Here is a 10,675-nt window from a genome sequence, read left to right on the forward strand (position 1 = left end):
ATTTTCATAACATGGTCTTGGGCTAATAGACCTATTTGGCAGTGAAAGAGGTATAAAAACATAGGACCATGAGATTCATTAGCCCTATATTATACTAAATCATTCAGAAACTGTTTCTTGATAGAACATTAGAGTGACTTCATAAAAGATACATCTGAATTGAGCTCTTTGGGATGAATCATTGTGGAATTGGAGTTTTAGCCAGAATCTACTATATGGTGCCGTGTCTTCAACAGTAGAATAGATGCTTCCGAAAGTAGAAGTAGGAATACATCTCTTTTACCATCACCAAATGCCATTGACTCACTTGGATAACCTTTACCACCTTTCCTCCAAACTTTAGGCTTTATCCAACTAGAGTTCTAGGTTTGGAGGGAAAGCACTTCTACTAGGGGACAATTTAGTGTTCCATTAAGCCTAGAGATCTATTTGCCACTGGATATTTTTTCTACTCCTATGGCAGTGGACTAGCAGGGAACTAAAGGACTTGAATTTTCTAGCATAAGTGATTGACTTATACTGAGGTTAAAGTATCACTGCTGTGTTATTGGGATAGGAAGGAATATCTGAAATCAGAGATATACTGAGGTTCCTCTTGATTCTCTATTTCTGGTGAAAAAATGTAGATAAGTAATTGTAGTAAGTATGATCTGAAAGGCATGGCAACCAGGATGAAAATCTGAGTTATCCCACTAGGGATGAAGATCTGGCCCCCTAGATCAGCAAAATTGTTGGCTGAAGATGAGTAGCATCTAAAATAGTCAATGGCAGAAGGAAATTATGTATATCAGTTATAACCTCGAGACCAATTGCTGCAGCAGAGAAAATAATGAATACAAGAAAACTTTAGATAAATGAAAGTAATGTCTAAGCAATATTCCCAATGATATCTATAGACATCTTAGAGATTAAAATTTTGTCAAAGACAAACGTGTTCATTTTTTGTTTGTTTTATCAAATATTGTTTTATTTTCCTTTTTCTGAATCCATTTTCTAAAATCCCTAGCATTTAGATTGAGTGACTGGGCTACAAACAATAGGACGTGAGTGAAAACTATGTGGGCTTGGTTCTTAATGGTATTCAATGCATTAATTCAGCCTCTCCTCCCTTGCCATGATGACCTTGAAAGCTACATGCTTCTGATTTTATATCCCCCAAATGGAGGAAGAATGTCCTGACTGCCATCATTTATTGAGTCAACAATGAATTATTACTCTGTTAAGCCACTAAAATATCAGGTTTAATAGCATAGCTTAATCTAGGACGGGAGGTAGGAGGAAGAGGGGAAGAAGGAGGAGGAGAAGAAATTCCTGAATAGATAGACTTAATAGAATAGACCCAGCAGAAAATTTAATGAGCCAATAGAAAATCGACGTAAGCAATCCTTTCAAATGAAAATGCAAAAGGAAAAAAGATATATGATGTAAAGGAAAAGAGTTGTGATATACAGAGAATTGATCCAGAGTTTCAGATAATGTCTAATAGGTATTTAGGAGAAAGGATGGAAATAAAAATTCTACAACCAAAGAAAGGAAAAGAAATTTTCTGTGCTGAATGCTGCCTCAACTCTTTGAATTGAAAAGGACTACAGAATAGCAAATATACTGTATCTTACAGGAAACAAATAATGGAGTGAGAAGGGAAATCAACCAGCTTACCGGACCTGAGATGGAGTTAATCTAGATTTCAGGATTGAGTTGCTCATTTTAAGAATATATCAAAACATGGTGACTATGCAAAGAGAGAGTGTCTCTCAAAAGAGACTAGTGGAATAAATACAGAAAAAAAAGCAGAAATGAGAGACCATGTGGTCAGTGAACACTAAAGAGAACACACATATTTCTGTGAGATTTCTAGTGCAGATGAGATCTGGCTGTATTGTGTTTCTGCTGTTTCATGTCCTTCCCTTAGTTTGTCTACTTAGGGTTCTCTATGCCTTGGAACAAAAGAGCAATGTCTAGAATAAACATACACAACAATTCTAAATTTAATCTATATCTAATTCTTCAGCCTTGCATCCTATAACTTTCCTCAATGCATTCCTCTTTAGTTACTCCTAGTATTTCACTGTTTTTCTTGCACGTCATGTCCTTTCCCATATACTTGCTTTTACACATACTGTTTCTTCTGCTTGAAATACTTTTTTCTCTTTCTCGAGCAAATTCATACTTATTAATACTTAGATCAATTGTATTTAACTTCTATGAAACTTTTCCCAATGCCTTGAAGAAGATTTTGTTGCCTTTTTTGGTTTGTTGGTAGTCTATTACTCACATATCTATAAAACTTCACTAGACAGCAATGCATCAATATGATGAATTTGTCTTACCTAATAGATTTTCAGTTTTTGATCACAGGGTGCATGCCTTGTTCATTGATGTATACTCAGCGCTTACCACAATGGCAAGCATACAGTGCTTGCTCAATAAATGAGCCATCGAAGAAATGACCTTAATTACATTAAATAGCAAAACAAATGGTTCACTTTCAGTTATTTGGCTCTCTGACACACCAATCAAAAAAAATCAGATCTGAAAATGGTTGTCATTTAGTTTCAAGAGACTACTAAAATCATAAAATTATTTTAATTTTATTTCATTTTTATTCATTTATTCATTTAGCTTATAACCTAAGCAAACTAAAGAATTTGGGGTCAGGGTTGTTGAGAGGACCATTAATTCAACATCCACCAAGGCATATGACAGCCCTTGAGGCAGTTTAGGAGCTGCTAGTCTCACCAACTGCTTCTGGAAGAGTTGCCAAGTAGTCAGACATTGTGGAAAGAGCAATTGCACCCCATATGACATCTGTGATTTCAGGTGGATTACGGTGTTCCTTTGTGCCAGGCAAGAAACAAAGATTCACTATTTTTGTCACTATTTGAACAGGAAGCACATTATTTAAATCTTTATTTTTTTCTCACTTATAGCAATAGGCCTAGTACATTGCTTCGTGCAAATAATAATCAAGAAAAAAGTATAAATGACATATGCATCTATTTGTGAAGAGGCCACAGGCACTGCCCATGTTTGCATTTCACAACAATTTTAACTGGTAGTAGAGATATTGTCCCAGTAAGCAGCTTATGAAAATGTAAGCTAATCACACACACACACACACACACACACACACACACACACACACACACGCACACACACACATATACATACAACATTTTTGGCTTGAATTTTACATTATTTTATTGGAATGAAAAATATTTTCTAAAATTACATGGTAGTAGCATTTATTCAAGGTCTAAGACTTGTCCTAAAAATAGCAGGCTGATTAAAAAATAGTATAGAATTTTTATTCCTTTTGCTGTAAACAATATACAATATTGCATATTTTATTTAGAGAATTTTTAGAGTATTGATGCACATTAAAGCATATAGGCCTAAAATGCATTCCCAACCAGTTCAACTTGCTGTTTTGAATTGAACTTTTCAAATAGACTGTTCAGCCATTTACAGATCAGTTTTAAAGAAAAGAGAGCAAAATCATGATGAGAACTGTAGCATTAGTATTTGGTTAACTCTGAAGCTAAAATCCCTTTGCATGCTTCTCTTCTCGCTCATTAGAAGAGGTTTCATTATATTATTCTTTTTTTATTATGCTATAATTTACATACAGTAAAATTCATCTTTTTAGTGCACAATTCTATGATTTTGAAAAGCATACATTCGTGTAACCACCAATGCAATCAAAATACCGAATAGTTTAGTTTCATCTCTTCAAAAAATTTATCCATTCTTCTTTAAAGTTACAGCCTAACCCACTTCAGCCTATGGAAAGCACTGATCCTTATATTTGTATCCTTATATTTGTACAGAATGTAATATAAATGAAATTGTTTTAGTGTGTACCTTTTCCACTCTGCTTTCTTGAACTAATTGTGAATATAATATTTATCCATCTTGTTAAGTATAGCAGAAGTTCATTTATTTTTGTTACTGACTAGCATTCCATTATATGGATGCATTACAATTTGTTTATCCATTCACTATTTGATGGATATTTAGGCTGTTTCTAATTTTTGGTAGTTATGAATAAAACCATTATAAAGATTCACATATAGGACATTGCATGAATAAAAGTATTCATTTCCCTTGGGTAAATACTTAAGAGTGAGATTGTTCGGTTGCATCTTAAGTGTGTTTAACTTTATAAGAAACTGCCAAATGGGCTTTCTAGGCACGCATCACCAGGGCCTCTTGCCTGATCTCAGTCTTTCTGATGAGCACCCAGTGGAAATTCGTGAAGAACTTGTTAATGTGAAAGAAATAGTTGTGTCTGTGACTCCCAAGAGTTCCATCTTCTCATGCTCTTGTGCTAGCCTGTACTCAGCCTTTAGGAATGTGTTTAAAATGTAACTAAATTCTTATTGTTTTTTATGGCACCTGGCATATTTTCCTCCCATGCTCTACCGCAGGTAATCCTGGGTTTATGCCCTCTCTCTTCCAAGAAACTCTTATCTTTCTTTAAGTAGCACTCTCTTCTATGGCTGTGCAACACCAGTCTTCTGATGGATTCAAGGAAATTTATGATTGTGTCGTCTGTTTTTTCTTGTTGTTAGAGTGGAAACAGTCTTACTTCCGGTTTTCTCCATCCAGAGTGCGAGATTAGCTCAACTGAGGTTTTTAATGAGACTAAATAATAATTTCTTAAGCATATTTAAATGAACAGCCCTTAGGTAAGTGAGCTACCTAGTGAAGGTGAGCTTTGGCAGAAAGGCCTTGAATATTGGAAATGCAAATTCATCTCTTCAGCTTAATCATCCTGGAAAGCTATGAAGATATATTCTGGAGTTGACTTGGAGTTTTTAAAAATATAATAATGTAATAAATAGCAAAGAATTACTACTATGGTCATTGTCAGTTCACATCATAAAGACAGACTGCATGTAAACATGGAGACACTTTCATGTAAATTATCACTAGGTCTTGTTTTTAAAAGCTAGTGAGGAAAATCCATCCTTTCATTGGACTTGTCACCTCCTTATCACATTATCAGTTGTGTATGATTATTTGTATTTTCTTTTCTTTTCATGTTGTTTGGTTAATTTAGCATCCATGCTGTGCTGATAAACGTCTGCGTATTTCTTAGGACCCAAACTATCTTGTTTTAAAATCCAGTCCCTTCCCTCAAAAGAGGAAGACATGGACTTGCTTTTGATTACAATTGACTTTACACAAATATATTAGGTGTAATGGCAGATATTATTTAACTAGGCTTTATTCTCTCTGCCCTCTTTCTAAATCACAGAACTCAAATTTCATTCAAGGTTTAATTTTCTCCAAATGTTCCCATTTATCACCTCTTAGATTCATTCCAGTCTCCTTAATTGGGAATATGCAGGGCTCCACAATCTAATTTCACCTAAGCCCTTCAGCCTTGTCTCTTTTCATTCCCTGACTTAAACACCAAAAGGCTTATGGTGCCTTTTACAAACAATGCTGTTTCTCTTGTCCATACCTTGCCTCAAACAAAATTCCCCCTTTTTCTGCAGTCTTTTCCTCACTCACGATCTAACATATTTTAAATGTCAGACCTGAAGTTACGTCAACTAAGAAGCCTTGACTGATTCTCTTTGATTTGTTATGTTGACTCTGAGTATGCCAGCTTCATCGTCCCTGTCATAACATACATTACGGAGTATTCATTCTTGCTTTTTTTCCCTACCTCTCTCTTTGCATCCTAGTTTCTTGAATGCAAAGATTGTCTCATTCAGCATTATTCCCTCTGTACAATGCCTGACACATTCAATTAATGTTTCTGTTTGATGTTTCAATTAGTGGACTGTGCTTTTCCTGAGTAAAAATTAAATGCATTAAGAAATTAAAAATATAATCTACAGACAGGGAGAAAATATTTGCAAAAGACCTATCTGAAAAAGTAATATTATCCAAAATATACAAAGAACTTGAGCTCAGCAGTAAGAAAACAAAGAATGCAATTTTAAAATGGGTCAAATACCTTAACAGACACTACAAAAAAGAAGATATACAAATGGGAAACAAGTGTATGAACACAACGCTTACTATCATACATCATTAGGGAATTGAAAATTAAAACAATAATGAGATACCACTACATACCTATTAGATGGCTTAAATCCAAAATACTGATAACACCAAATGCTGGCAAGGTTATAGAACAAAAGGAATTATCAATTGCTGCTGGAGGGAATACTATGGAGACTTTTTAAGACAGTTTAGCAGTTTGTACAGAGCTAACTAAACACTAATCATATGATTCATCAATCAACTCCCTAGGTATTTACCTGAAAGTGTTATAAACTATGCCTACAAAATCAATCAATCAATCAATCAATCAATCTGTATGTAGATGTTTATAGAAGCTTTATTTATTCAAAATTGCCCCAAACTAGAAGCAACCAAGATGTCCTTCAATAAGTGAATGGATAAACAAACTATTATGTTCACACAATAGGATATTGCTGTGCTAAAAAGAAATGAGCTACCAAGCAACAAAATGACATAGGGGAAACTTAAATTCATGTTATTAAGTTAAAAAAAGAAAAGGAAAGAAAAACATAAGAGGCTTTATACAGTATGCTTCCAACTATGTAATATTCTAGAAAAGGCAAAACTATAGAAACAGTAAAAAGATAAATAGTTGTGGGGGACACAGGAAAAGGGAAGGATGAATAGATAGAGCACAGAGAATTTTTAGGACAGTGAAGCTGTCCTGTATCATGCCATAATGGTGGATACATTTTCATTATACATTTGTTAAAATCCATAGGTTGAACAACACCAAGAGTGAAGCCTAATGTAAACTATGGACCTTGGTTTATAATAATGTATCGATATTGGTTCAGCAATTGTAGAAAGTGCACCACATTAATGCAATATATTAATAATTAGTAAAACTAGGGGGAAGGTATATGAGAACTTTTTAATTTCTGCTCAATTTTTCTGTAAACTTAGAACTCCCCCCCTCAAAAAAATTAAGTGTATTATTTTTTTAAAGTCAGTGTACAGCAATTTATAGGACATAAGGAATCATTTTGTGAACCCTAAAAGTGGCTAAGAAAATGATTTGAAGGCAAATATCTCATGTGTCCTAAAGAGAAGTAGATGGCCTAGGACTAGCTGTAGTACTGACATGTGAATGCTTGACTCAACCATGGATCAAGATGTATGAAGAAAACATGGTGAAAGCCATAAATGTTGCTAAGACAGTCTTGCTTTTTGTAAAATGTGATTCCCTATGTTTATTAGTCAAAATAAGATGAATTAGGAGAGATCGAAAACCAATGAAGTGGCTAATTGGCCTCCTTACGTCTTTGCAGTCACAAAGGCTCCCCTCATTCAATTCCATTGGACTCTAAAAATAACCTTGGGACATATTTAGGACAGAAATTATTAACAGCCTTTTAAAGTGGCTGAGTCTATGGCCATGCTACCCTGAACAAGCCCGATCCCATCTGATCTCAGAAGCTAAGCAGGGTCGGGCCTGGTTAGTACTTGGATGGGAGACCACCTAGGAAACCAGGTGCTGTAGGCGTAAAAAATAAAAAAAAATAAGGAATTGTAAAATGACAAGGTTCTTGTAATCTGTGAGGTCAGCTAAGGGTTACCTCACCTAAAAAAAAAAAAAAGATAAAGTGGCTGAGGCTCAGAAAAGTTCAAGTTGCGATGGGACCTTAAAATAGGTGTCTAGTCTCCATGTCCTCCAGCTGACTCGTTTCTGCCCTATTATCGATATATGTAAATCTATGTATCTCTTTCTCCTCTCCAGCTATTACACTTTGGCAAAAGGATAACTATAAAATAAACTTAAAGTTCTAGAAAAAATTATATCCTATTATTAAAAAACTGGTCACTGACTTTAATAATTTTGTACTGGGTTTAATATAATTTATCTTCCCATCTACATTTTTGCTCCAGTGTACAATGAGAGTTCATCTTTTCAAAGTCCTCCACTATTTCTTCTTCTTTCTTTTCTTCTTTTCCCTATTTGGCTATTTAGCTAAACCTTTGCATTGCATTTTCAAATATGCTCAACTTAGATATATTCAGGGATATTTGATTAAGTAAGTTCTTTATATAAATTTCTTTTATGTATATATAAATTATTATAATTTCAATTTTTTTTCTTTACAAATTATACATATTTTGGGGGGAAAATGAGAAAATACAGAAGCAGAGAATACAAATTAAATAATCATATTATTTCATATATATGTTCTTAAATTCACACAGCATATTTTGTAAATATGAGATTATTTTCTATATGGTTTTTTTTTCAATTTGAGTTAGCATTTAATATTTTTTATATTAGTTTCAGGTGTGCGGCATAGTGGTTAGACATTTATATAACTTACGTAGTGATCTCAATGACTCTAATACCCACTTGGCACTATACATAGTTATTACAACATTGACTATATTCCCTTTGCTGTACTTCACAGCCCCATGTCTATTTTGTAACTACTTATTTGTATTTCTTAATTTCTTCACCTTTTTTTGCAGGCCTCCCAACCCCGCTCCCATCTAGCAATCATCAGTTTGTTCTCTGTATCTGTCAGTCTGTTTTTGTTTTGTTTGTTCATTTATTTTGCTTTTTTAGATTCCACATATAAGTAAAACCATATGGTATTTGTCTTTCTTTGATTTGTTACACTTAGAATAATACCCTCTAGCTCTAACCATGCCATTGCAAATGGTAAGATTTTTTTCTTTTTTTTAATGTCTGAGTGATATTTCATTGTATATGTGTACCATAACTTCTTTATCCAATTTTCTGTTGATGGGCATTTAAGTTGCTTCCATATCTTGGCTATTGTAAATAGCACTGCAGAGAACATAAGGGAGCACAGATCTTTGCGAATTAGTGTTTTAGATTTCTTTGGATAAATACCCAGAAGTACAATTGCTAGATAAAATGGTAGTTCTATTTTTAATTTTTTGAGGAACCTCTAAACTGTTTTCTACAGTGGCTATACCATTGTGCAATCCCACCAACAGTGTATGAGGGTTCCCTTTTCTCCACACCCTTGCCAACACTTGGTTTTTGATTATTGTTGATAGCGATTCTGACAGGTGTGAGATGATATCTCATTGTGGTTTTCATTTGCATTTCTCTGATGATTAGTGTCATTGAGGATCTTCTCAAATGTTTTTGGTCATCTGTATTTCCTCTTTGGAGAAATACCTGTTAAGGTATTCTGCATTTTTTAATTGGAATGTTTGTTTTTCTGTTGTTGAGTTGGATGAGTTAATTATAAATGTTGGGTATTAACCCCTTATCAGATGTATCATAGGCAAATATCTTCTCCCATTCAGTCGGTAGTCTTTTTGTTGTGATAATGGTTTCCTTTGTTGTGCAAAAACTTTTTTAGTTTGTTGTAGTCCCGTTTATTTTTTTTTCTTTTGTTTCTCTTGCCTGAGGAGATATAACAGAAAAAAATTACTAATAGCAATATCAGAGAGTTCACTGCCTATGTTTTCTTCTAGAAGTTTTATGGTTTCAAGTCTTACATTTAAGTCTTTAATCCATTTAGAGTTTATTTTTGTATATGGTGTAAGAAGATTGTTCAGTTTCATTACTTTTGCATGTATTCATCCAGTTTTCTCAACACCATTTGTTAAAGAGAATGTCCTATAACCAATTGTGTATTCTTGGCTCCTTTGTCAGAGATTAAATGATTATGTAGACGTCTATTTATTTCTGAGCTCTCTATTCTGTTCCTTTGATCTGTGTGTCTATTTTTATGCCAGTTCCAAGCTGTTTTGATTACCATAGCCTCGTAGTATAGTTTTGTATCAGGTAATGTGTTGCCTCCAACTTTGTTCTTTTTTCTCAAGATTGCCTTGGCTATTCGGGGTCTTTTATGGTTCCATATAAGTTTTTGGATTATTCTAGTTCTCTGAAAAATGCCATTGATGTTTCGATAGGGATTGCATTGAATCTATAGATTGCTTTGGATAGTATGGATATTTTAACAATGTTGATTCTTCCTACCCATGTGCACAGTATGTGCTTCCATTTATTTGAATCTTCTTCAGTTTCTTCTTTCAATGACATAATTTTCTGAGAACAGGTCTTTTACCTCTTTGGTTAATTTGATTCCTAGGTGTTTTATTTTTTTAATACAATTGTAAATGAGATTTTTTAAAAATTTTCTTTTTATGGTAGTTCATCATTGGTGTAAAAAATGCAATTGACTTCTGAATATCAATTTTGTATCCTGCTTCTTTAACAAATTCGTTAATCAGTTCTAACAGTTTTTTGGTGGAATATCTATATATAGTATCATGTCATTTGCAAATAATGGTACTTTTTCTTCTTTCATTCTAATTTGGATGCCTTTTGTTTCTCTTTGTTTTCTGATTGCTGTAGCTAGGACTTCCAATACTATAATGACCAGAAATGTTGAAAGTGGACTTCCTTGTCTTGTTTCTGATCTTAAGGAAATTGCTTTTAGCCTTTCTCCATTGAGTATGATGTTAGCTGTAGGTTTATCATATATGCCCTTTATAATGTTGAAGTATGTTACCTCTATTCTCACTTTGCTGAGAGTTTTTATTATAAATGGAGGCTGGATTTTGTCAAATGCTTTTTCTGCATCTATTAATATAATTATATTTTTATCTTTCAATTTGTTAATGTGATGTATCACATTAATCGAGTATGGATAGTAAACCA

General features: G+C 33.8%; 1 non-coding gene across 1 annotated transcript; it reads left to right on the forward strand.

Annotated features, from left to right (window-relative positions):
• The first annotated feature begins 7,413 nt into the window (after positions 1–7,413).
• On the forward strand, positions 7,414–7,531 carry LOC111744706. The gene has a single exon (XR_002782287.1). It is a non-coding gene; the product is annotated as a 5S ribosomal RNA (ribosomal RNA).
• Positions 7,532–10,675: the final 3,144 nt, after the last annotated feature.

This window comes from Pteropus vampyrus, unplaced genomic scaffold, assembly GCF_000151845.1.
Source record: "Pteropus vampyrus isolate Shadow unplaced genomic scaffold, Pvam_2.0 Scaffold139, whole genome shotgun sequence".
In the NCBI taxonomy this organism is placed as follows: domain Eukaryota; kingdom Metazoa; phylum Chordata; class Mammalia; order Chiroptera; family Pteropodidae; genus Pteropus; species Pteropus vampyrus.